This window comes from Eumetopias jubatus, unplaced genomic scaffold, assembly GCF_037043125.1.
Source record: "Eumetopias jubatus isolate StellerSeaLion01/CBP00866 unplaced genomic scaffold, mEumJub1_p1.0 scaffold_6, whole genome shotgun sequence".
In the NCBI taxonomy this organism is placed as follows: Eukaryota; Metazoa; Chordata; class Mammalia; order Carnivora; family Otariidae; genus Eumetopias; species Eumetopias jubatus.
Window position 1 is genome coordinate 65,082,978 of NW_028274812.1, and position 26,539 is coordinate 65,109,516.

Sequence of the window (26,539 nt, forward strand, 5' to 3'; positions counted from 1 at the left end):
ATGGACCCTCAAATCTATGGTCAACTCATCTTTGACAAAGCAGGAAAGGATGTCCAGTGGAAAAAAAGACAGTCTCTTCAACAAATGGTGTTGGGAATATTGGACATCCACATGCAGAAGAATGAAACTGGACCATTTCCTTACACCACACACAAAAATAGACTCAGAATGGATGAAAGACCTAAATGTGAGACAGGAGTCCATCAAAATCCTAAAGGGGAACACAGGCAGCAACCTCTTCAGCTTCAGCTGCAACAACTTCTTCCTAGAAACATCGCCAAAGGCAAGGGAAGCAAGGGCAAAAATTAACTACTGGGACTTCATCAAGATAAAAAGATTTTACACAGCAAAGGAAACAGTCAACAAAACCAAAACACAACCGACAGAATGGGAGAAGATATTTGCAAATGACACATCAGATAAAGAGCTAGTATCCAAAATCTATCAAACTCATCACCCAAACAAATAACCCTGGATCATTTCTAATAGGCTTTCCACTCCCCATAAAGACAGCGTGATGCCATGGACAGACCACGTTTTGGGAATTAGACACAATAGGAATTCCACAACTGATTCTGTAAACATAGAAAATTGCCTATGGAAAGACTAGCCCATTGCTCAACCTCATTTTCCTCATCTGTAAAAAATCATTGATATCATTTACACTGTGGTTTTGATGTGAGAATGAGAGTACCTAATCTACATACAATACTGAGCATCACATTAGACATAGACTGAGTAATTGACATGGGTTCATTCTATTTAATTCTGTTTCTTCCTATGGGGTTCAGGAACTGTTGCTCAGATTCTATCTTACCTGACCTTCTGCCTTGACAATCCTCTCTAAAACACTTTCCTCCTTGGTTTTAATGAATTTCAATCTCCTTTAATCATTTCCATCTTCCCTTTCCTCCTCTTCAGAAACAACTCCAGAATCTTTTCTGAATATTTTCTTTAAGTAGTCTTCACCATTCCAGCATATTAAATGATTATCCCTACATAGTTTTATTGTTTTATCTCTAGAGTTCCATTTCTGAGCTTTATCCTGAGCACTGGTCTACAGTATCCAAGATATGAATAACTGAATTAACTACAACCCCTCACAAATACATACACAGTTTATTTATTTATTTTTTTAAAGATTTTATTTATTTATTTGAGAGGGAGAGAATGAGAGATAGCACGAGAGGGAAGAGGGTCAGAGGGAGAAGCAGACTCCCTGCTGAGCAGGGAGCCCGATGCGGGACTCGATCCCGGGACTCCAGGATCATGACCTGAGCCAAAGGCAGTCACTTAACCAACTGAGCCACCCAGGCGCCCTACATACACAGTTTATTTTACACACTCAGTCCGTACCTTCTCCTTCATCACTAATCACATCTGACCTAGCTCTCTGTTATCATTTTGAAGTCATTTTCATCTCTTCATATTGTAGTAGAAAGGCCAGTGGTCCTCCAAAGATGTCTGTGTCAAATCTCTAGAAATTGTAAATGTGTTACCTTACATGGCAAAGAGATTTTGTAGATATGATTAAGTTAAATATCTGGAGATGGGAAAATTATCCTGGATTATCCAGGTGGGAACAATATAATCACGAGAGCTGGAAGATCACAGTCATTGAGAAGATACTACAACAGAATCAGAGATTGGAAAAATGCACTTAAAGATGGAAGAACCATGAGCCAATGAGTTCAGGCAGCCTCCCGAAGCTAGAAAAGGCAAGGAAATGGACTACCTCCTGAGAGCCTCCTGAAGGAACACACCTCTGTGAACATCTTGATCATAGCCTGTAAAATGCATTTTGGATTTCTGTCATCTAGAACTGTAAGATAATAAATTCCAGTTAAGTCAATAAGTTGGTAGTTTGTTACCCAGCATTGAGAATTTTTTTTTTTTTAGCCTAAATTCTATTTATTGAAAAAAGCAGAGAAGAGCAAGTGCACGCCCCCTAGGAAAAGGATGGAATAAAACAAGCAGTGCAAGTCCACCTCCTGCTCAGCAGATTCTCTTGTTGCCACCATTGGGCCATCTTGTTGTTGACAGGCATCTTCAGGAAGCGGTCAGACTGCATGTAGTTAGCTATCTTCTCCAAAGCCTGGAAACGGCACATGAAAGCCTTCAGATTTGGAAATTCATCCAGGCACTTGTGCTCAAACATACTGTTCTGATCTAAGACATCATAGGTGAGGAAATCCACAGATGAGCTTTTCTCCTGCAAACCATGACAATTTCCCCAGGAACAAGGAGAACTGTTTCAGTTGTCCAGGTAGCTGTTCCAAGTACTGAGTCTTCAGTGTGTCAAGCCAGGGCTATAGCACAGTCCTATCAGCTGCATGTGGAAATCCATTATTTGGTTCTCCATGATATCCACTTGAATCTTTTCTTCTTCAGTCTCGCCACACATATTGTGCGTGCAAGACAGCATTGCTCTGGGTGATCTTGTTCTTACCATCCATGAGGTAGGGCAGGTTAGGAAAGTCCAGGTCGAGCTTGAATTTCACATCCAGCCATTGGCTCCTATCATAGTCGGGAGCTTCCCTGCACGTGTACCGTTTCTCCTCATAGAATGTATCAGTGAACTCTAGGAGCATACGGATGGCGTGAGCCAGCCTGCGAATATCTCAGTAACCTAGAACCACGGTCGACTTGGACAATGACATGCTGATGTTGTTTCCGTGCCTTCCAGGACTGGGAGTCAGCACTGGGAAATTAATACACAGATAACAAGAGATACCAAGACATTTTGAATTTGCTGCCTTTATGTATCTTGCTTGTTACTATTCAAAATTCCATAATATTGTTCTATTTGAGGAGTTCATTTACTAGAATGTATTGTTCCAACTTCATCATGAAGTCCCATCAAAGGGTCAGTTGCACTGCCACCAGTTACCAAAACATTTGTATTGATCTTCTTTTTTCCCAGAGCAATCTTTTTCAAAGAGTTGCATACATGCAAATGATGAAAATTAAGAAATTTTAGGTTTTTTTAGATGACTATCTTAAAATTTTTTCCTAGTTATGCATTTCTCACTGCATATATTAGAAAATATAACAAAATCATTATATTTGTGCCATAGCCTGAATATTTGTGTCCCTCTAAAATTTCTATGTTGATATCTAACCTCCAATATGATGGTATTTAGAGGTGGGCCCTTCAGGCAGTGATAGGTTTTGAGGCTGGAGCCCTCATGAATGGGATTAGGGTCTTTATAAAATAAATTCCAGAGACCTTCACCCTTTCTATCATGTGAAGACATAGTGAGATGACAGCAGGAAATGAACTGTCATTAGACACCAAGTCTGCTGTCATCTTGGTCTTGGACTTCCCAGCTTCCAATACTGAGAGAAATATGTTTGAAAATATTTGTTGTTTAAACCACCCAGTTTACAGTATTTTTGTTATAGCAACCTAAAGGAACTAAGACAATCTATGATTTCACAGATTTTTATAGGAAATGGGGTCTAAAAAATAATGATAATATTAAATTGAGAACAGAACAACTGATATTCAGGTAAAGCTAAATTGCAAAGAACTTAGGCAAATGTCATAGGTTTGGAAAATATTAGAATGAAAAGTTAAGCTTAAATGGGTGATACACGCAACTAATGAATCATTGAACACTATATCAAAGGCTAATGATGTACTATATGTTGGTTAATTGACCTTAATAAAAAGAAAAAAATTTAAAAATTAAAAAAAAGAAAAGTTATGCTCAAATTGCTTCTCAGGAGCTCAACTACATAATGCAACATAATATTGTTACAAATGAGAAGTGTTCCTCTTAAATTTTAAAGACTTTGACTTTTAGAAATGATAATCTTATATGAGTGACTAGACTATCAGTAATTGTTGATAATTTTGACAAAGGATATAATTACCCAAAATTATAGAACCTCTAAAATACAAATTTCCTATAATAAGACTTGTAGTAGCTTTAGGGTTTTTTATAGTTTTAAACTTTAATACATAAATAGTCATTACTAATTATTCTCATTTAGTACAAAAAAAAAAAAATCCCTAACAGTACAGGTTCCCTAGACCCTACTGCAGGCCTACTTAAGGTGAAGGTTGTGGGCACTTCTCTATTTGTAACAAGTTCACCAGATACAATTTTATGATCAGAGAAGTGTGAGATACTGGACTGTGGAAACAATCACAAAAGACCTGTTACTTTTCTATAAAGTATACTTGCTAAGTAGATAGTTCCTATATCAATAAAAGCACTGCACTTTCCTTAAGATTCATACAAATATTGAAGATACATGTAAAATTTTCCAAACTTAAGACTTTTAAAATAAATAAGAGTAGGAAACATTAGTATTTATTTATTGATTTCTATTTCCCAGTTTGAAAACAAAGTTATAATTATTCTTTCTCTTAAAGCCAAGTAAAGTGAGTGAGGTATGTTACAGGTTGCGGGGCAGAGGGGATCTCTGATGAATCTTGCTCAAATCATATTGTATTCATTCAGTACTAATTACAATGATATGGTGACTATGAGTCAAGATAATGATGATGTAATATCATCTCCATTGAACATTTTAACACACAGTATTATTAACTGAGAAGTAGTTAAGGATTGTGAAAATTTTTGAAAATGTCATTGTGCTTTTCTCTTTTAGGAAGAAAATGCAGAACATACAATTCAAATGAATTGTATTTCAAAACTTGCAACTTTCTTTTAATTTTCTTTAAAAAATAAAGCATCACTCTTTCTCTTTGCTATAATAATATAATTATAAGTAAGTGCATTACTTAGAATTAGGAATGCATTTTCAATATAAATAATTTTATACAGACTATGTTTCTAAACTTTTCCAGACTAGATTCTATATTATTGATAAAATTTCCAATGTAAAAAAGAAAAAAAGGTTAGATAACAAATTTAAACTGAAAATCTGACTATAAACTAGATTTTTGCCTTTGTCATGAATGTTGGTACTGAAACATAAATTTAATTAGAAAAGAATGAGAAGCAAGATGAAGATTTTAAAAGAGGACTTGTGGGTATTTTCAATGGCTTTAGAAGTTGCTGTTTTGAGTGCTTTATAATTCCTAATTTCATCTCTAGACATAAATTTGTTTTATCTTTATGCAGCATTTCTCATACACTTTCCAACAAATCATAGATTATGAGAAAGAGGAGGACCACTAGTCTCCATGGGTAATTATATTGAAAGGGAAATTGAGGATTCATTCTTTTTTAGCTTTTTAGCAATCTTTGATATCTTTTTTTCACTATTTTTAGATTTTATTTATATTCAAGTTAGTTAACACATAGTGTATTATTAGTTTTAGGAGTAGAATTTATTGATTCATTAGTTGCATATAACACTCACGCTTATACATCAAGTGCCCTCCTTAATGCCCCTCACTCAATTTCCCCTTTCCTCCCACCCACCTCCCCTCCAGTAACCCTCAGTTTGTTCCCTATATTTAAGAGTCTCTTACGGTTTGCCTCCCTCTCTGTTTTTATCTTATTTTATTTTTTCCTTCCCATCTCCTATGTTCGTCAGTTTTGTTTATAAAATACTGGAAATTCATTATCTTTTGAACAAAATTATTTTAAACTCAGAATAAGTGACAAAGTTGTACTTTTCTAAGTCATTCTAATACACTAAACAAGTAGTCTTACTACTTTAAAAAGAATTCTGTATCAAAGTTATCACTTTGTTTACTTGTTCTATTGCCAGAAAATTAACAATACTTTTAGTAAGTTCCTATCAATGAAATTAGTTTTTTAAAAAGATTTTTTAAGTAAAAAGAATCATTTTCTGTTGTCTCAAAGGATAATTTAGATGTACTGCTAGTGATTTGGGGTTAGTTTCAACCTCTTTGTACTTTCTCTTTCCAAGCACATATGCTAATAATTTCCCAGCAATATTGTAAAGATAAACTGAAAGACTTTGCATAAACGAAATGGCATATAAATGCAAATTAATAGCACTAATGTATGTTATAATTATATACAGAATCTTCCAATGTGAAGCACTGTCTTAAGTTAGGATACATTCCCCGGGGTAAGATAAGGATGAAAGAGTTCACAAAAGGACACATAAGATGATTAAAGTAGAATGAAACTTACACATATACAAAAGGAAAGTGGGGAAGTTAAGATTATTTAGCCTGGAAATGTGAAGAGATAGAGTGAATATAATTGAGTTAAGATTTTGAAGTGTATAGTAAAATTGATAAGATCCTTTTTTATATGCTATTCCATAATACAAGAAGGAGAGATCACTCAAAAACTAATGGAAGTTTAATTTAAAAGGAACTAAAGGAAATGCTTAATCTTTGCGTAGTGTAAAGTCAAACCACATAATTCAATACCTTAGAAGATAATAGATTAAAATACAGAGGCTACACTTTAAATATAGAAAAAAATGAACACATTTTAGCCAAAGGAATTTTCATGTTAAATGGAGAAAAATCAAAACATATGTCCAATGTAATTAAACGATGACCATCAGTATTAGTAATATGGTTATTCTACTCACAATTTAGGTATGGAATTAGCAATGGACAAAAAAGAATGTTGAATTTTTATCACTTTAGAATCATTTGTAATTTTATTTTCAAGGAGCAAATCATTGAACCTGTCTATCCTTCATCACTGCCACACTCCATATTCATTACACATTCTTTTTTCCCCTGGTAATGACCTGGATTCCTTTTATTAATTTATAATTTCATTTATGCACGTGAAATAAACAACTAATAAATTATTGGAAACACAGATACAGAATCAAATGGTATATATTAAAGTTTGAATTTTGCAACTGATTTTATATTGAAAAGTTATAGAAATAAATTCAGTAAGCAGATATTCTGATCTTATAATTTTCAATATTTTGTACTGTTTTAATTATACACACCAAGGGCGCCTGGGTGGCTCAGTTGGTTGAGCGTCTGCCTTCGGCTCAGGTCATGATCCTGGAGTCCCAGGATCGAGTCCCGCATCGGGCTCCCTCCTCAGCAGGGAGTCTGCTTCTCCCTCTGACCCTCTTGCCTCTCGTGCTCTCTCTCTCTCATTCTCTCTCTATCAAATAAATAAAATTTAAAAAAAAATTATACACACCAATACTTTAGTAATTTCAACATGGATATTTGGAAAAGGAGGATATATTTCAAGCTTCCATGAGCTTTTATGGAAAGCAAATTTGTGAGAAATAAATCATTTTTATTTAAATGTTAGAGGTTATTAAAAATGGGGAAATCAAAGTAAATATATGAAGCTGAATGTAAAAAGGTATTTTTAGATACAGATAGTAAGGCTATATATTTCTTTTTTTTTTCGAGATTTTATTTATGTGTCAGAGAGAGAGAGAGAGAGCACAAGCAGGGGGAGTGGCAGGCAGAGGGAGAAGCAGGTTCCCTGCTGAGCAAGGAGCCCCACAGATTGCAGGACTCTATCTCAGGATCTTGGGATCATGACCTGAGCCAAAGGCAGATGCTTAACTGACTGAGCCACCCAGAAGTCCCTAGTAAGGATATATATCTTGTATTTTTTTCTATTTAAGGAATTTAAAATAGGTAAACTAATTTAATGTAAAATATTTAAACATTAATAAATGTGCCATTAACAACTATTAACTATTAATGTCATTTTTATTAATAAATATAGCTTTTAAATGTTTTGAATATGAAAGGCAGTTATATTTTGATGGGGAGGAAGTATAATTTTACTAGAACAAATGTTTGCTTTGGGGAAAAAAAGTCAATAAACAATTACATTGACTCTTTTTTTTCCTACTGGAGAGACTGACAGCACAAGGATCAGTGCATTTTTATTTGGTTCTCAGCTTCTTTCTGGGCAGTATCCTGATGTTAGAGAATTATAGGATCCAGGAACAATCCAATAGACCTGTTTTAGTTGAATGTTGATTTTATTTTTAAAGACTCAAGATTTAGTGACTTAGGATTTTGCTTAAATGGGAACTTGAAAAAATTTTCTATTGGGCAGATATTTTAGGATTTCCAAACTCAGAAAATACAAAGCATAGTATATGATAGCTGTGGCTTTAAGTCATATCTTCCAATGTATAAACCCCAAAAAAATGAGAAACATTAAGAAAAGACTTGATGAACATACTGAGTCCTAATTGTGAAAAATGTGGGAGGAAGTTAGAAGCTAAGTGAAGTGGTAAGAGTTATGAAAGGAAGAGTAAAAGTTGTTTTGTTTTGCTTTTTAAAAATTTTTTGCATGCATTAAGTGCATGCTTTAATTATTACATACTTGAGGCATGTTTTTTCAAGTTAGGAAAAAGATCATTCTCATGAGGAAAATTTGTAAAAATATGGCTATATAACCCATTTTCAAAGATTAAACAATTTTTAGTGTAGATTAAGGAAGCCCTAATTAAACAATTTTTAGTGTAGATTATATGTGCTTCGACTATATTGCTAAATTTTAATATAATAAGGTTATAAAAGAAATTTAAATTTCCCAAAGCACTTCCTTACATACTGAAACTTAATTGCTCCCCCATAATATCATTAATGTCATCATATTATGATTTATCTGCCAACCTATGGTTGCCTTTGTCTTGTAACGATCTGAATGTTATTTAAATACATTGAAGATACCCGTAGAATTTATACTAAGCAAGATACTATATTAATTCAAGTAATTTTAATTCTAATTATTTCCTTTCTGTTAAGAATATTATGATCAAGTCTATAGAAAATAAAAATGATTTAGTTGATAATGCCTTAAAATTAGGGCATGGTGTATACACATCCCTTTGATATAATGAATCAACTTTATATATTTTTTGAATAGCCACTACTTTTTAATAAGATACTCTTATTATATTTTAAAAATAACATATGAAGGAGTTATGAGGTAAATTGCTTCAATCTTCAACCTTTGAAAGAGCATTTACACACTGGCTATACCAATTTACATCCCCACGGAGAGTGCACAAAAGTTTCAGTTTCTCTACATCCTCGCCAGCACTTGTTGTTCCTTCTTTTTGATTCTAGCCATTTTGACAAATGTAAGGTGATAACTCACTGTGGTTTTGATTTGCATTTCCCTGATAATTAGTGATGCTGAGTATCTTTTCATATGTCTGTTGGCCATCTGTATGTCTTCTTTGGGAAAATGTCAGTTCAAGTCCTCTGCCCATTTTTACTTAGATTATTTGCTTTTTGTTTGGTTTTGTTTTGGTGTTGAGTTGTATAAGTTCTTTGTATGTTTTGAATATTAGTGCCTTATCAGATACATCATTTGTACATATTTCTCTCATTTACTAGGTTGCCATTTTGTTTTGTTGATGGTTTCCTTCATGGAAAACAGTATGGAGGTTTCTCAAAAATTAAAAATAGAAATATTATATGATACAATAATTCTGATGCTTGGTATTTACCCCCCAAAAATAGAAACATTAATTCAAAAAGATATACACACCCCTATGTTTACTGCAGCATTATATACATTAGCCAAGATATGGAAGCAACCTAAGTGTCCATTGATAGATGAATGGATAAGGAAGATGTGAGATATATACATATATTGCATATGTGTGTGTGTGTGTGTGTGTGTGTATGTATATATTACACTCCCATGAAAAGGATGTGATCATGCCATTTGCAATAACATGGATGGACCTAGAGGGTATTATGCTAAGTGAAATAAGTCAGATAAGGAAAGATATTTACCATATAATTTAACTTACATGTGGAATCTAAAAAACAAGTGAATAAATAAACACACCAAAAGCAGAATCAGACCTATAAATACAGAGAAAAAACTGATAGATTTCGGAGGGGAGAGTGATGGGGGGGTGGGCAAAATGGGCAAAGGGGAGTGGGTGATACAGGCTTCCAGTTATGGAATCAGTAAGTCATGGTAATAAAAGGTACAACATAGGGGATATAGCCAATGCTATTATAATAGGATTGCTTGGTGACAGATGGTAGCTACATTTGTGGTGAACATAGTATAAGGTACAGAGTTGTTGAATTATTATGCTGTATGCCTGAATCAAATATAACACTGTGTGTCAACTATTCTCTGTTTCTCTCTATGTTTCTCTCTCTCTCTCTCTCTATATATATATATATATATATATATCTATATATATACATATATATAGATATATATATGATTTTTTTAAAGAGAAATTATAGGTCAGAAACCTGAGACTTGGAGAGCAATAATGACTATCCACTTTTCCAAAAAAGCCCCTATCACCTCATCATTTTTGTATCTTACATGCCACTACTTGAATTAGGAAATAATGGTAATATAAATGAGGAACATATAGAAAGAGGCTATTGGTAGAGATTATTATGACACACCAGAACTACAAAGATAAGTTAAAATGAAACATCAATATCAACTGTTATATATAATGAGAGATTCACAAGTGATTATAAAGCTAATTAGGCAGCAATTGATTAACCAGATAACCTGGAGCTGAAGAATTTTCTGATACAACATATTGAATTTTGTTATTTTTTAAAATTTTCTTGGTAATATAAGTTTTCTTGTAATATTAAGGTAAAGAAGTAAATGCTAATGTCAAAAAAATGCATTAAACAGAATTAAATAGGCAAGGGAGACTTTATTCAAGACTTGTAATAAGGGAGAGTTTGAGCTCAATTCCCCAAAAACAAAAAGCAAGAAGGATAAACTAGTGGAAAAGTACTGGAGGACATTCAAGAGGAGATTGGTAGATATGATTAGGTAGGTCATCTATTTGCCAATCAGCACTTGTCAAAGTGAGGTCCTATCCTCTCACAAAGACTGGGAGGTAGGGGTGTTTTCTTCCCTTATGATTACATTTCAAAGGGATGGCTCCCAGTTCCTTGAGAAAGACATGTGTGGACTGTAAAACCAGTAAGAGGCTTAGAGATAATGTACATCTCAAAGGAGTAGAGAAAGAATTTATAATTATAAATTTTCTAAAGTAGATGCTCTAGGTAAAAGGAAGTCAAGGATTATAGTCAGGAAAAAAACTCTCTAAAGATTAGTCAAGCTGAGAAAAATGTAAAGGCCATATTGATCACTATTACACCAATCTATTAGTTTTCCATATTTCAGTAAATAAAGGAGAAGACATGATATCTTACATAGGATAATGCATATGTATTCTTATATAGGATAATATATGTGAATATGTGTGTACACACACACACACACACACACACACACACATATATATATATACATATATATATGATCTCCTAAATATAGGAGAAGATATATAGAGGATTATAGAAAAATAGCTGTTGTAACTGTAGTATCACAATGGCACATGCAATTAGTTGCAGGCTTGGGAGTTTTCAATCCACATTCCCTTGACCAGAGGTCATCTTGCAGAATGGACTTTAGCAAATCCAATGCTCACATTTAGATAGAACTTAAATTTATGCCTAACAGAGAAGAAAGACAAATTCTCCAGCAGAATAAAAATTATAATATAAAGAATCTATTGTTACATATTTAACATGTATAAAATATTATTGCTATCCTTTTCTATTGACTATCTTGCTATTGGTGGTGGTGTCATTGCTTATGTTAGGGTTCTAAGTGAGTTAATAGTTTCACTCATGTTATTGGTCTTCTTAAATTAATTTTACTTTAGGTATTATGTTTCTCAAACAAGTTTTCTACTGATTGTATGAAATAAGCTAAACATCAAAGAGGAGAGAGACTACTATATTTCCAGTTTATGTTAATTTCTCTATTTCTTGATCTCTTACGTTAACGATGTAACATTTTAAACCTATAATATACTTTACCAGGATGATTCATTAGCATATTATTTAGTTTTCACAAATTACCCGTTACCTTCCTTTTAGAACTACAGTGTATCCCAAAATTTTGTCTAGTGACCATCTGCATTAGTACCACTGGATATATTTGCAAAACTTCACTTCTTTGAGCATTTCTGCAGACCCACTTTATCAGAATCTCTTAGGATATAACTCAGGGATTTGTAAAACTCCCTGGGCTGATATTTGAGAAATCATGAAAAGAGAGAAAGAGAGGTGAAAGAAAGAAAGAGAGAAAAAGAAAGAAAGGAAATAGATAAAATATAGATTTAAAGTGAAAAAGTGAACAAAAAAAATATATGGGATGGGAAATTTGCACAGTAATTATAGTACTATAAGAGTATATGTACATAATGAATATATAGTGTGCTTATGTGTCTATGTATATATACACTAAATGGAGTACCATATTACAGTATTACAAATATTTTTAAAAGATTTATTTATTTATTTTTGAGAGAGAACACACGTGAGTGTGGGGGAGGGGCAAAGGGAAAGGGAGAGAAAGCCTAAAGCAGACTCCGTGCTGAGCATGGAGCCTGATGCAGGGCTTAATTTCATGACCCTGAAATCATAACCACAACCAAAATCAAGAGTCAGGTGCTCAACAGACTGAGCCACCCAGGCACCCCAGTATTACAAATAATTTTTATTATGTTTCTTAAAAGTTGAATTTATCTTAGGATTCATTTCAGCAAATGTATCTTCCATATCTATTATGACTTGGCAATATGCTAAATCCCAATAATGCAAAGAATAAGACAGAGAAATAGTTATGGTTCTTTTCATCAAAAGATAAATATGATTCATAAAATATAATGCTATGGTATTTATACCCAAATATTATTCATAAAATAGTAAGGATAGAGTATTTACATCCTCGGGGATCATTTTAACAAAATGTGTATACATACGTATATTTGTTACTGATGTCATACAATAAGATGAAAGGAAATTAGGTGATGGTGATAAGAAGTCTATGAATTCTTTCCACTTGCAATTGTTTTGGTCAATATTTCTTATACTATGTGAGACAGTTTTACACAAAAAATAATAAGCATTTTGATTTCCTTTTATATACTTACTTAAGTGTACACATTAGAATATACAGAACATAAAAGCCATAATTTTATGGATATTTTTGCTTGGGAGGAGACTCCTGTGGGAATGTTTTAATACACAAGCTTGTTCTGACACATGAATTACAGACCTGGTGCTTAGGTATGTCTATGACAGCTTCAAAACTTCACCAACTTAATCTTCCCACACAATTATTCAGATGCCTTGCTAGCAGGAATGAGGAAGGCTCAATTACATTTTTGTCTCCGAATTTCTATGAATACAGTTGTAATCTACTGGATAATATATTGAAATAAGATTTCTAGTGATACACAGATACAGCAAAAACAGATGAGCAATAATTTGGTAAACACTACATTCAGCATCTAGTAGATGTCCACCATAAGAAATGTGGTCAGAGTATTTCCAACAATAAAGGCTAGAAAACACTGTAGTAATTTTAAATCTTACATATTATTTAACTAATTTATTTGACAAGAGACTCAAATCAGAAAGAATTAATAGTATTCAATAGCACTGAATGACAATGAAAAGTTTAGACAAGTTCAACAGATAGAAATATACAATGTAATTGTCCTTCAGATAGAATTTTCTAATTGAGAACAAATAGATTGAGGGTGGTGGTGTTATTTTATTTTATTTTATTTTATTTTTTGGAGGTGTTATTTTAAAAGCAAGTGAGATTTTAAAAAATTTTTACCAAAAAAATTTTTTATCACTAAAGCCCTAAAAGAGCAGAAGTAGAATTTTAAAAATAATGTTTTTTAAGCAATTAAAATTATTAATGAAATAACTTTCTTATCATAGTGAAAAACAGGCATAGAAATTCTGACAGATAAAAGCAACTTAGAGGGGGGTGAATTGTAGATGAATGTGAAAGGTGGAAGCAAAAACAAAACAAAACAAACCCTGAGAGTTTGTAGAGGATTCTAGATTGCTGTGTATTCTAGGATCTAATACAGGAATTTGGGAAGAAGTGGAGAGAAAAGTAAACCTCTTTTAACGGTTAGAGACAGATGTTCCATGCTCAGGGTTGGAAGAACAAATATTGTTAAAATGTCTATCTACAGATTTAATGCAATCCCTATCAAAATACCAACAGCATTTTTCACAGAGCTAGAACAAACAACCTTAAAATGTGTCTGGAACCCAAAAAGACCCTAAATAGCCAAGAACAATCTAGAAAAAACAAAACAAAACAAAACAACAAACAGCAACAATAAGTGGAGGAATCACAATTCCAGACTTCAAGTTATGTAACAAAGCTGTAGTGATCAAAACAGTATGGCACTGCCATCAAAATAGATACACAGATCAATGGAACAGAAAAGAACACTCAGAAATAAATGCACAATTATATGGTCAATTAATCTTCCATGAAGGAGGAAAGAAGACAGTCTCTTCAACAAATGGTGGTGGAAAAACTGGACAACTACATGAAAAGAATGAAACTGGACCACTTTCTTACACCATACACAAAAATAAACCCAAAATGGATTAATGACATAAACGTGAGACATGAAATCATAAAAAATCCTAGAGGAGAACAGAGGCAATAATGTCCCTGACCTCAACCATAGCAACATTTTTCTAGATATGTTTCCTGCAGCAAGGGAAACAAAAGCAAAAATAAACTATTGGGACTACATCAAAATAAAATCTTCTGCACAGCAAAGGAAACAATCAACAAAACTAAAAGGTAACCTACTAAAAGGGAGAAAATATTTGCAAATGACATATCTGATAAATTAGTATCCAAAATATATAAAGAACTTATACAACTCAACACCAAAAAACCTCACAAATAATCCAATTAAAAAGGGGCAGAAGATATGAACAGACATTTCTCCAAAGAAGATATACAGATGGCCAACAGACACATGAAAAGATGCTCAACATCAGGGAAATGTGAATCAAAACCACAATGAGATATTACCTCACACCTGTCAGAATGGCTAGAATAAAAAACACAAGAAAAAAACAAGTGTTGGTGAGGATGTGGAGAAGAAGGAACCCTCGTGTACTTTTCGTGGGAGTGCAAACTGCTGCCCACTGTGGAAAACAGTATATAAAGGTTCCTCAAAAAATTAAAAAATAGAACTACCCTACAATCCAGTAACTGGACTATGGAGTATTTATCCAAAAATATAAAAACAGCAATTTAAAGGGATACATGCACTCATGTTTATTGCAGCATTATTCACAACACTCAAGTTATGGAAGCAGCCCCAGTGTCCGTTGATAGAAGAATCAATAAAGAAGAAGAGGTATAAATAAAGGAATATTGCTTAGCCATGAAACAATGAAATCTTGCCATTTGCAATGATATGGATGGAGCTAGAAAGTAAAATGCTGAGCAAAATAAGTCAATCAGAGAAAGATAAATGTCATACAATTTCACTCATATGTGGAATTTAAGAAACAAAGCAAAGAAGCAAAAGGAAAAAAAAAGAGAGAGAAACTAAGAAACAGACTCAACTATAGAGAAAAAACTGATAGTTAGCAGAGGGGAGGTGGGTGGGGGGATGCGTTAAATAGGTGATGGGGACTAAGGAGTGCACTTGTGTTGAGCACCAGGTGATGTGTGGAATTGTTGAATCACTATATTGTACACCTGAAACTAAAATGACACTGTATACTAACTATACTGAAATTAAAATTAAAAAATGTAAAAAAAAATCCATCCCCTAAAGAAAGGTTTACAAACAGGCTTAAATAATGAGTGGACTTAATTAAATCAAGTTAAATCAATATAAAAAGTACTATATTAATACCATGGGACTTATTTATAAGAAACTTACAGAAAAAAAGTGTTGTACCATGTAATTTTTCCTTACTTATAAATATTTATCCTTGTGAAACAGAGTCTTAAAAACAAATATTTTAAAGTAATTTTGCAAAACTTAACAAGTAATCATTTTACTTGTACCAATAATTAAAACTAAGTGTGCTGTTTTTATTTATAAAAGTAATTCTGTGAAAGCAATATAAAAATTGTAAGTAATTATATTTTTTACACCAATAATTATTCGAGTGCTGAAGTATGAGATATGTATGCTCTTCTATTAGTTTGCATAATAATAAAAATAATAGTGGGTTATAAAATTAATCAGAAAATTTAAGTGTACACTTTTTGTAAATACTCACAGTATTGTATTTAACTGTATGCGCACTTATAGCTGTTTACTTTCACATTATGTGTATATGCAATTTAACAGCTCTAAAATTATTGATAATTTTTAAAATTAAGAGTAAATAAAATTAGGTTTTAGTATATTTAATTATTGATTGAATTCATGTGGATAATTGCTATTAGCTTTTGAAATACAGTCTTCCAACCCACAGTCTACTATTTGTAGAATATGATCCAATTACATACAAATAGAACATTGTCTATATATAGATCATGGTTTGAGATGCATATACTCATAATGTTTTTAAGTATAACACATAGTTTGTAATCTTTTTCATTTCACAACTAGTATGTTTTCAATATTATTAGATAGAAGTCAATGGGGAATGTTGCATTTAAGTGCAAAAATCTATAGAAAAATTTTTTATCATTGTCATTATTAAAATAGAAATAAAAAGTTTTAAATGTGTATATAAGAATTATATATGTATGTATGTAAGCATACAAACTCAAATCCAGTATTTGTTTACATATTTGGATTATCAGGATTGATCTAGTCATGTGTTTAATCACTTTTTTTAACCAATGCTCTTTATGCTTGCCTTTGAATCACTGTATGTGAAGACCAAATACAAGTTTCCATGTACAAGAGCTGGTATCCTGTTTATAGTGATTATATAGGGGATTGCATTTCTTAAGGGATTATATAATAACTGAAAGAAAAAAATCTCAAAACCTCAGAAGTAAAATGAGTTTATAACTTAAATATTTTATTTTTTTTATTTTTTAAAAGATTTTATTTATTTATTTGAGAGAGAGAATGAGAGAGAGCGAGCACATGAGGGGGGAGGGGCAGAGGGAGAAGCAGACTCCCTGCTGAGCAGGGAGCCCGATGCGGGACTCGATCCTGGAACTCCAGGATCATGACCTGAGCCGAAGGCAGTTGCTTGACCAACTGAGCCACCCAGGCACCCCAAACTTAAAGATTTTAGAAAGTAAGTGTGCATTGTTTAAATATATTACCAATTATACCATAGAATAACCATTATATTACAATTAAATATATATATTTTTAATATTAGAATATTATAATTTAAAAAAAATCAATTCCATGCACCTGATCACATAGTTTGTGACAAAGGCATGCTTTGAAAGAAGAAACTAAATCCTCAAGTTAGATTGTGTTATTTGCACTGGAGAATGTTTTATAAAAGAAAGCCAGAGTTAAAAATAAAATTTTAAAAAGACAATACCAAGAGTGACATAGAAGCTAACCTACTGGAACTTTCATTCATTGATTGTGGGAATGCAAAATGGTATGGTCTCTCTGGAAAATAGTTTGGCAATTTCTTATAAGTAAAGTTAAACTGATGTCTATTATTAAAAAAATAAAATTTTTTTCATACAAAAGCCTATATGAAAATGTCTATAGTAGCTTTATTTATAATTGCTGAAAATTTAAAAAAAATGTCTAATTGGTGATTGGATAATAAACTGTGTTACATCCATATAAGGGTATACACCAACATAAGTCACAATTAAATTTCCTTTTTTTAATAAAGAATGAGAAACTATCCCAAATAAGGCCACGTAGTTATTAGTACTTCATAGTGCAAGCTCTAATGATCTTCTTAATTTGGGCAGAAAATAACCTAATATAATTTTATTGGTATAATACACATGTGATATCTACTCTGTGTGATATTTAAATACCCATATAGACGTACATGGATTGTTTCTTTAGTGCAAAAATCTATGCCAACTAAACTGAAATTTAAATTTTATTTATTTTTTTTAAAGATTTTATTTATTTATTCGACAGAGAAAGAGAGACAGTGAGAGAGGAAACACAAGCAGGGGGAGTGGGAGAGGGAGAAGAAGGCTTCCTGCCGAGCAGAGAGCCCGATGTGGGGCTCGATCCTGGGACCCTGGGACCCTGACCTGAGCCGAAGGCAGCCGATTAACAACTGAGCCACCCAGGCGCCCCTGACATTTAAATTTTAAAGTAAAGTAACTGCTTAGTGAGCCTTTTGATTGTATTTTTTACCTACTACAATTTTATCACTATTTTTGAAGTGTTTTTTTTTCGCCAAAATATTTTAAACCAAAAGAACAGAAAAAATAGCTTTTGTTAAAGTACCTGAAGTGATAGAAAATGTGTATCCACCAATTACTTATCATTTGTCTGTAAAAGTAGCTCTCCAAATGACATTTATATCATTGTAAATTGATAACAACATCTGCCCTTCTTTAAAAATTTACTATACTCAACTTTTACCTTGCAAATATTAGCGCAAACTATTTCTTTAGTCCTGTTGTCCTTCTGATGTTCCATCATTTGGGATAAATGCTTAAAATTGGAAATAACAGTGGAATTTTCAAGATAGTGATTTACTTTTTCTACCTAAAAGGATTCTGGAGGTTGAAGCCCAAGGTTGTTAGGGAACATCCATGGATATTAGGGATATAAAATATTCTTGTTTGCTGTATTTTTAACCCCCTACTCTGCCTTCTTTAGTGAGTGGTTTCCATTTCAATACCACATTTGTATTTCAAGGGAAAAAAAGGATTATATGTGAAAGGCAAAACATACAACTCCCAGTTTTGACAATCCTATTAAAACAGCTTTTTTTTTTTTTTTAACTTGACACAGTTAGTCTCATTTCTTTGGTCATCTTTGCTGCAAAGGAAGATTTAAAATACAACACATTAATGGTGCTAAAATCAATGTTTCATTAGTCACATTCATCCTTCCCAAAGGGGGACAACCATAAGCTAATATCCAGTTATTCTGTGTAGTCCAAAGTCTTTTATATCTGGTACTGGGTAATCCTTGATCAGATATAAATGCGGCTCCTCATATTTGTAACCCAGAACCTAAAATTCCATTTTTCTGCTCATATTATACTAGGTACATAATGGGAAAAGAGAATAGCTTAAAAAACTCTGAGTTAGTAAATTGGAAAATGAAGAGTACAAAGCATTCACTACTTCAGAGCAGTAATAAATCTTGCTTTTACAGAAATAGAGAGAACTGATGCCCACTTGGTGGTTTTCATTTAGCAAATATGCATGGCACATAATTGACCCTTAAGTGAATCTGTCACAAAACTCATGTCCAATCAATACATATTTGAAGAATAAGTGAATGAGTATCTAAGTAGGAAGATAGTTTGGATTTGTCCAGTTTTGGGAAGATAGGAGAAGAAAAGTTTAGATTTAGCCAATTATATACTGGCTAAAATTGGGGTTTTAAAATAAACAGCAGGCTTGTGGTAATCAAATATTTACTATTAAGTGATAATTTATAGCACATTTAGAAACTGAATAAATTAATTTTAGGTTTTTCAGCTGAAGTTGATTTCTCTGATGATGTGGATAAAATCTTTCATTAAAGAGTTTACGGCACAAAGGCTAAAATCAAAATACATAAAAAAAATCTGTTGTGTTTATTTAAAGTATACATGTTCTTTATAATTGTTAGCAATAGTACTATCACTCATTTGACTCAAAGAGTTACAATGTATTCTAATTTCTTAATTTATTTTATTTTATTATTTATGTTAATAACCATACATTTTCATTAGTTTTTGATGTAGTGTTCCATGATTCATTGTTTGTGTATAACACCCAGTGCTCCATTCAGTACATGACCTCTTTAATACCCATCACCAGGCTAATTCATCCTCCCATCCCCCTCCCCTCTAGAACCCTCAGTTTGTTTCTTAGAGTCCATCTTCTCTCATGGTTCCTCTCCCCCTCCAATTTCCCCCCCTTCATTTACAAAGTATTCTAAATATTTTCACATTCAGAGAATTAAGCTATTTCTTATTTGGTGTAGAAAGTCAATAATCCACTAGTCATAAGTAATTGTTACATTATGAATTCCATCTACCATATTTCTCTCATATAATTGCTGTGTAGTATGAACTCTAGCCTACCGTATACACTGTAATAAATATCTTTTGATAGTCTTCCTGTAATGTTCTTAATATCTTTGAACATCTCTATGTATTTTCATCTTTTGGTATTTCACTCCTCTCTCCCAACCTTGTCTTAGCAAGAAGGAAAAGGAAATGAAAATAAATAGACATTGTTTGCACTTTCACAAGTTGATGAACATTGTCTATTAAATAATCTAAGGTTTCTTAACAGTGGAAAATTAAGTGATGCATTAGATATGATGAGCAAAGTTACTAATTTGTTTAATTTTCTGGATCTAATTCATACCCCTCATCTTCTTTGCTGGCTGTTACATGTGGGTGCTGCCTTCATTTTACTCAGCTACTTCTCTCTCTCTTTCTATTGTTGATATCAGGAAAAAAACATATTTCACATATATGTGTGTGGTTATAGATATGTATGTATACGTATGTGTGTATTTGTAGTTACAAGAAAGGGAAGGAGAGAGAGAGACCTTTCAATTGCAGCTTAATTTTATGTTCCTTAAAGTATATGTTCTCTAAAACGTCAGCTTTGCAAATGTTTGCTAAAACTGCTTAACATCGCACTATAAGCAAATAATAAACCAAAATGCCGAAGACTCATTGAAATGTTGTTTATTCTAGATTAAAAAATATAATATTTATCAATTATATTGACTTTTTTGCTATGGGTAATCTGATTCCACAGCTTCTCTAAATGCCACTAAAATATGATGGATTATATATTGTTTAAAGAAAAACATATTTGTAAGTTGTTGAGTGTTTTAAATATAATCAGCAGATATTCTTGTCATGTGTTATTTATAATAAATAAACCCCATAGCAGTCAGATATTTACATATCTTGTAAATATAAATTCCCAAAGCAAGAATCACTCTAATCGTATTCTTTTAAAAAAAATGGGCAGAAGACATGAACAGACATTTTTCCAAAGAAGACATCCAAATGGCCAACAGGCACATGAAAAAGTGCTCAACATCGTTCGGCATCAGGGAAATCCAAATCAAAACCTCAATGAGATACCACCTCACACCCGTCAGAATGGCTAAAATTAACAAGTCAGGGAACGACAGATGTTGGCGGGGATGTGGAGAAAGGGGAACCCTCCTACACTATTGGTGGGAATGCAAGCTGGTGCAACCACTCTGGAAAACAGTATGGAGGTTCCTCAAACAGTTGAAGTTAGAGCTACCATTCGATCCAGCAATTGCACTACTGGGTATTTACCCCAAAGATACAAATGTAGGGACCCGAAGGGGTACGTGCACCCCAATGTTTATAGCAACAATGTCCACAATAGCCAAACTGTGGAAAGAGCCAAGATGTCCATTGACAGATGAATGGATAAAGAAGATGTGGTATATATACACAATGGAATATTATGCAGCCATCAAAAGGAATGAGATCTTGCCATTTGCAACGACATGGATGGAACTGGAGGGTGTTATGCTTAGCGAAATAAGTCAATCAGAGAAAGACATGTATCATATGACCTCACTGATATGAGGAATTCTTAATCTCAGGAACAAACTGAGGGTTGCTGGAGTGGTTGGGGGTGGGAGGGATGGGGTGGCTGGGTGATAGACATTGGGGAGGGTATGTGCTACGGTGAGCACTGTGAATTGTGCAAGACTGTTGAATCACAGATCTGTACTTCTGAAACAAATAACGCAACATATTTTAAGAAAAAAGAAAAAGAAGAAGATAGCAGGAGAGGAAGAATGAAGGGGAGTAAGTCAGAGGGGGAGACGAACCATGAGAGATGATGGACTCTGAAAAACAAACTGGGGGTTCTAGAGGGGAGGAGGTGGGGGGATGGGTTAGCCTGGTGATGGGTATTAAAGAGGGCACATTCTACATGGAGCACTGGGTGTTATGAACAAACAATGAATCATGGAACACTACATCAAAAACAAATGATGTAATATATGGTGATTAACATAACAATAAAAAAATTAAAAAAAATTTCCAGTTATAAAAGTGGCTCAAATTTAAGCAGCAGAATTGACAACAAAAACAAAATATTATTCTCTCATCCACTAATCTAACCTATAAAATGATGATAAATATAAAAATAAGAAATGGGTTTAAAGTTTCCTGATTTTGAGTTACTATAAAACATATTAATCTGTTTTTACTTAGAATTTTAATATCTTCATAATTTTTACGGTTTTAAAAATAGCTTGGAAAATGAACATTTTGCACAAATGGTCAGAACAAAGACTGATATGATCATCGGTACCTCTCACAAGTGAGGAAAGTAAAATAAAGTAAAATAAATGTGATTTCAAATAATTTACATGCAAAAGTCTACTCTATACAGACTTACTTCACTGCTTTGTAGGATAATATTATGAATCAACCAATTTACAGACCCACCATGCTTACATTTTTGAATACCAGACCTTCAGGATATTGAATGTTGAGACTCCAAGTCCAGAGAATAGTCAAGTACTTGGAGTTTTGTAAGCATTTGCTGAGAGTTAAAGTTTTTCATTGATGGACACTCAGTAACAGAATCTAGACTTTAAAAAAAAAAAATCTCCTCATTCCTTGTGTATATTTGTGTTTCTCATTTTAAGGTTAAGACACAACTAGCATGTTATTCCTTAATATTCCATTTTCCAGGACACATCTATTGGTTTCTTTAGACATTGCTTCTCAAATATAGTTACAAGAATTAACATTATTGTGTTGGTTTACTTTGTATTTACTTCAGTTTGTCAATGTTTATTGTCAGTTTTGTCACCCAAAACAAAGTATAATATTTTAGATGTTGGAGATTTTCATAGCCAGAAATCACTCAAATATCAATGGGATATAAATAATAATGTCTATGATTGGGACACTGTAATATCTCACTTATCTGCGAGTCACTTATTTGGAAACCTCAAATATTCACAGGAGAGACAAAAACCAGAATGTCTCTTCAGGCTTGTCAGGGCAGCCAGGAATCCTGGCATTCAGTCAGAGCCGATGGTGTAGGCCAGGCCTTGGCAGATTCTGATGCCAAGACAGTTGGATTTAAGAATCTAGGGATGGACCAAACACAAGTCAAGTACAGGCTGGCCAGCTAAATGTATCAGAATGAACACAGAGAAGAGGGGCATTAGGGGTAGTTCTGCGTGAGCTGCTATTGCTGCCTTGTTCAATCTCAAAATAATTCTCTGAAATCAAGGCAAGACAACTTATTGTTTCTAAACCTTGAAAAGATTAGACTTAAAGGGATCTTGATGTTTTAAAGTGGAGCTGAATTCTATTTCTGAAAGACAATAGTTTAGTTGTATAAGCATTTATCCCTACATTTTTACTCAATTAGTAAAAAAGTCAGAAGTCAGCATAGTTTTCAAAATGTAGCATGTATCTTTATGTTCTCTGATAGTGTAAATATGACAAAATGTTAAGTGCAATTCTTATGTTTAAGGTTCAAAACTTAACCAAAATGGCCTTTAAACACAAGCCAAATATATCATAATACTTAACTGAAGAAATAATAATCTGTTTCAAACTAGAAGGAAAACTTAGATGGGATGGATTTTCTGTGGGATGGTATATAAGAATGCAATACATGGATTCATAAAGTATTTTCAAGAATAATTCTCTTTATATAAGATTTTCTTTAATACTGAATTAAGACTATAACTTCTACCTTCAATTCTAAGATATTCAAGAAGAGCAAACATCAACAATAAAATAAAAGTTACATAGTGTTGATAATGTGGGTTGTGTTCTTAAACAATTTATTATTAATTCAGATAATTTGTTTGTTTATTTATTTATTCCTTCATTCCAATAACTTCCAGTGTTGACTGAGTATGTAATATGCATCATACACTGTTCTTGACATCTTGGAAACTGAAATGAATCAGATAGCCAAAGGTACTTCCTTTAAGGATTTTTACATTCTATTTTAGGAAGTAAGACAACAAACTCAACATAACCAAAGACAAATAAATAAATAAGAACATTTCAAATAACAGTAAAATACTTGAACAAAATATGAGGGAGTCAGGGAAGGCATCATCCAAGGAAGTAAATCTGGAATCTATACATGAGACATGAGTGGTAACTGAATAGCATAGTTATTTTACCTGTTAGTAGATAGCAAATTATAAAGTGCAAGTGATGGAGGGGCCTATTGGATAATACAGACAAGAAAATTGTTCAGAGTCATATTTCCTATAATTTCCACTGGGTAATTGATAGCCGTTACTATACTAAAGTAAATTTTTAAAAGGGAAAGCTAAAACTTTTGCCAGGTTTTTCCCCCTCTCTGTTTTCTTCTAGTACCCCTGAAATTTTTCCCACTATAAACAGACCCATGTGTAGTTAGAATCATTAACATCACATTTAAACCACTTTACTATCTAATACTGGATGAAAACCACATTATATAAATAATACAAATAACAGCTAAATTAAATATAATAGCATAATCTAATCTACAAAATAAACAAGATAAAAAAGAGTAAGTAGGAAATCTATGCTCTTTTTCCAGAAAAAAATTATGGTTAAAAATCATAACTTTAGATGACTCCAAGCTAATTCTTTCAAAATGCAATGTTTTGGTTGGAGTTTGTCTTCAGATCACCTTTTCTTAATTAGAGCTCAAAGATGAGTAGCCTTCATTTTGGGTGATCACATATGAAGAAAAATAACTAGCAAATCAATAAATGTATTGATAAATACACAAAGACTTAAAATTTTATTTATCACTAATGAAGAGAAATACAAAAATTTCTAAAACCAATAAATTTTGAACAGTTTCTAAAACGCTATTGGATTTCCCTCCACCATAAAAGTAAAATAGTAACATTGTTTAAAAGCACACTCAACAAATGACAAAATATAATTAATCAAAACTCAATATTGTTTTGTTTTTATTCTGTTCTAAGGAAGAAAGTAGCTGATCATGTGACCTATCTGTTCAATTTTGCATGAAATAGACTAACAATGTGAATAATACATCCTTATTTGGAGAAAACATGACTGATGGTGTACCTACATTCAGACATAGCTTATCTTTACATATACACTGCAAAAATCACTAGTTTGAAAGAAAACTAAATCAATTATTCCAAACATCATAATCAGACCTTTTATCTTTATCTGAAATACAATTAATTCAAGAAAAAGCCTAATGTAACCTCCCTTCTCCCACTTCTTTGGATATTCCTGATTTAACTCCTTTGCTTTTGTTTTATTTTTTAACAATTTATTTGTTTATTTGAGAGAGAGGGACAGAGTGTGAACAGGGGGAGTGGCAAAGGGAGAGAGAGATACATACATCCTCAAGCTGACACCCTACTGAGCGTGGAGCCTGTCATGGGGCTCAGTCTCACAATCCTGAGATCGTGACCTGAGCAGAAATCAAGAGTCCAACGCTTAACTGAGCCACCCAGGGGCCTAACTTCTTTGCTTTTAAAAGAAACTTTATATTAAATTGAAATATATTTGGAAGATATTAGAAAACATTAAGCTTGTATCCTTATAGCTTTGTTTCATAACTGGGTTTCTTCTACTTTTCCATGAATGATTCCAACTTTTGCCTGAATCATCATAATCTGTCATCATGGAAATAGTAACATATGCCAGCATCCCACTGCTTGTGTTCAATTTGCCAACAGTATGTGAAAGTTTGTCAAATTCACGTGTTTTCAGCATGCTACTTTGTCACCTTCTAACAGGTTAAAATGCTACCACATCTACTGCTGCAGTTTTCCCAGCAGAAAACAGGTGTGTATGGATTACATCGTCAGCAGGGAAACAACAGTTTTGTCTCTTCTGTACCATGTCATTATAATGTAAAGTAGCAGGTAAATTATGGCAAGAGCTGATATGTAGTGAACTGGAGGTAAAGTTTCCAGGTGTTTGGGAAGTTCTCAATGTGAAGGGGCATAAAGTTTTGATTTTCCTCATTTAATGATAGCATTTTCGTTATTGCCTCTTTTAGGAGTGTCTACATTTTTTAAACAAATACATATATTATACTGAAAAGCAGTATAATATGTTAGCAGTGGCTGGTAGAGGGGCATGGGATTACAGCTACTCTTTTCCCCCTTATATGCATTTTTATGATATCATTTCTTCACTAAACCTATTTCATTTGTAATTTTTTTAAGTAGAATAATATAAATATAGGCTTTTTAAACATGGACACTTAGGATGCATGCTAAAGCTAATAGGATTATGTCTATGTAGAATAACATACCATTTTAAAATCATTTTCTATTATTTCCTTTCCTTATGATATTAATGCATTTTAAGGGTATTACATACCTTACCAGTTGAAAATATTATTTTAGTGTGTGATTTATTATATATATAATGACTACCAATTATGATCAATTGCCAAGAAAATAATTTTCTGACAAAAGATTAATTTGGAAAATAATAAATTAGAAATCTACTAAATTAACAAATATGTTAGAATTTGGAACTTAAATATTTTGTATAAAGCAAAATAAATTTTAAGAACTATTAACCTCCATATATCAATAAAATGGGGAGGAAGAATTAAATGCATAAGGTGAAGAAAAACTGGACAGCAACAACCAAAAGAATAAAACTGGAACACTTTCTTACACCATACACAAA

The 26,539-nt window shown here is 32.8% G+C and overlaps 1 pseudogene; it reads right to left on the reverse strand.

Annotated features, from left to right (window-relative positions):
• Window positions 1–1,995: 1,995 nt before the first annotated feature.
• On the reverse strand, window positions 1,996–2,660 carry LOC114210017 (glutathione S-transferase Mu 5 pseudogene; annotated as a pseudogene).
• Window positions 2,661–26,539: the final 23,879 nt, after the last annotated feature.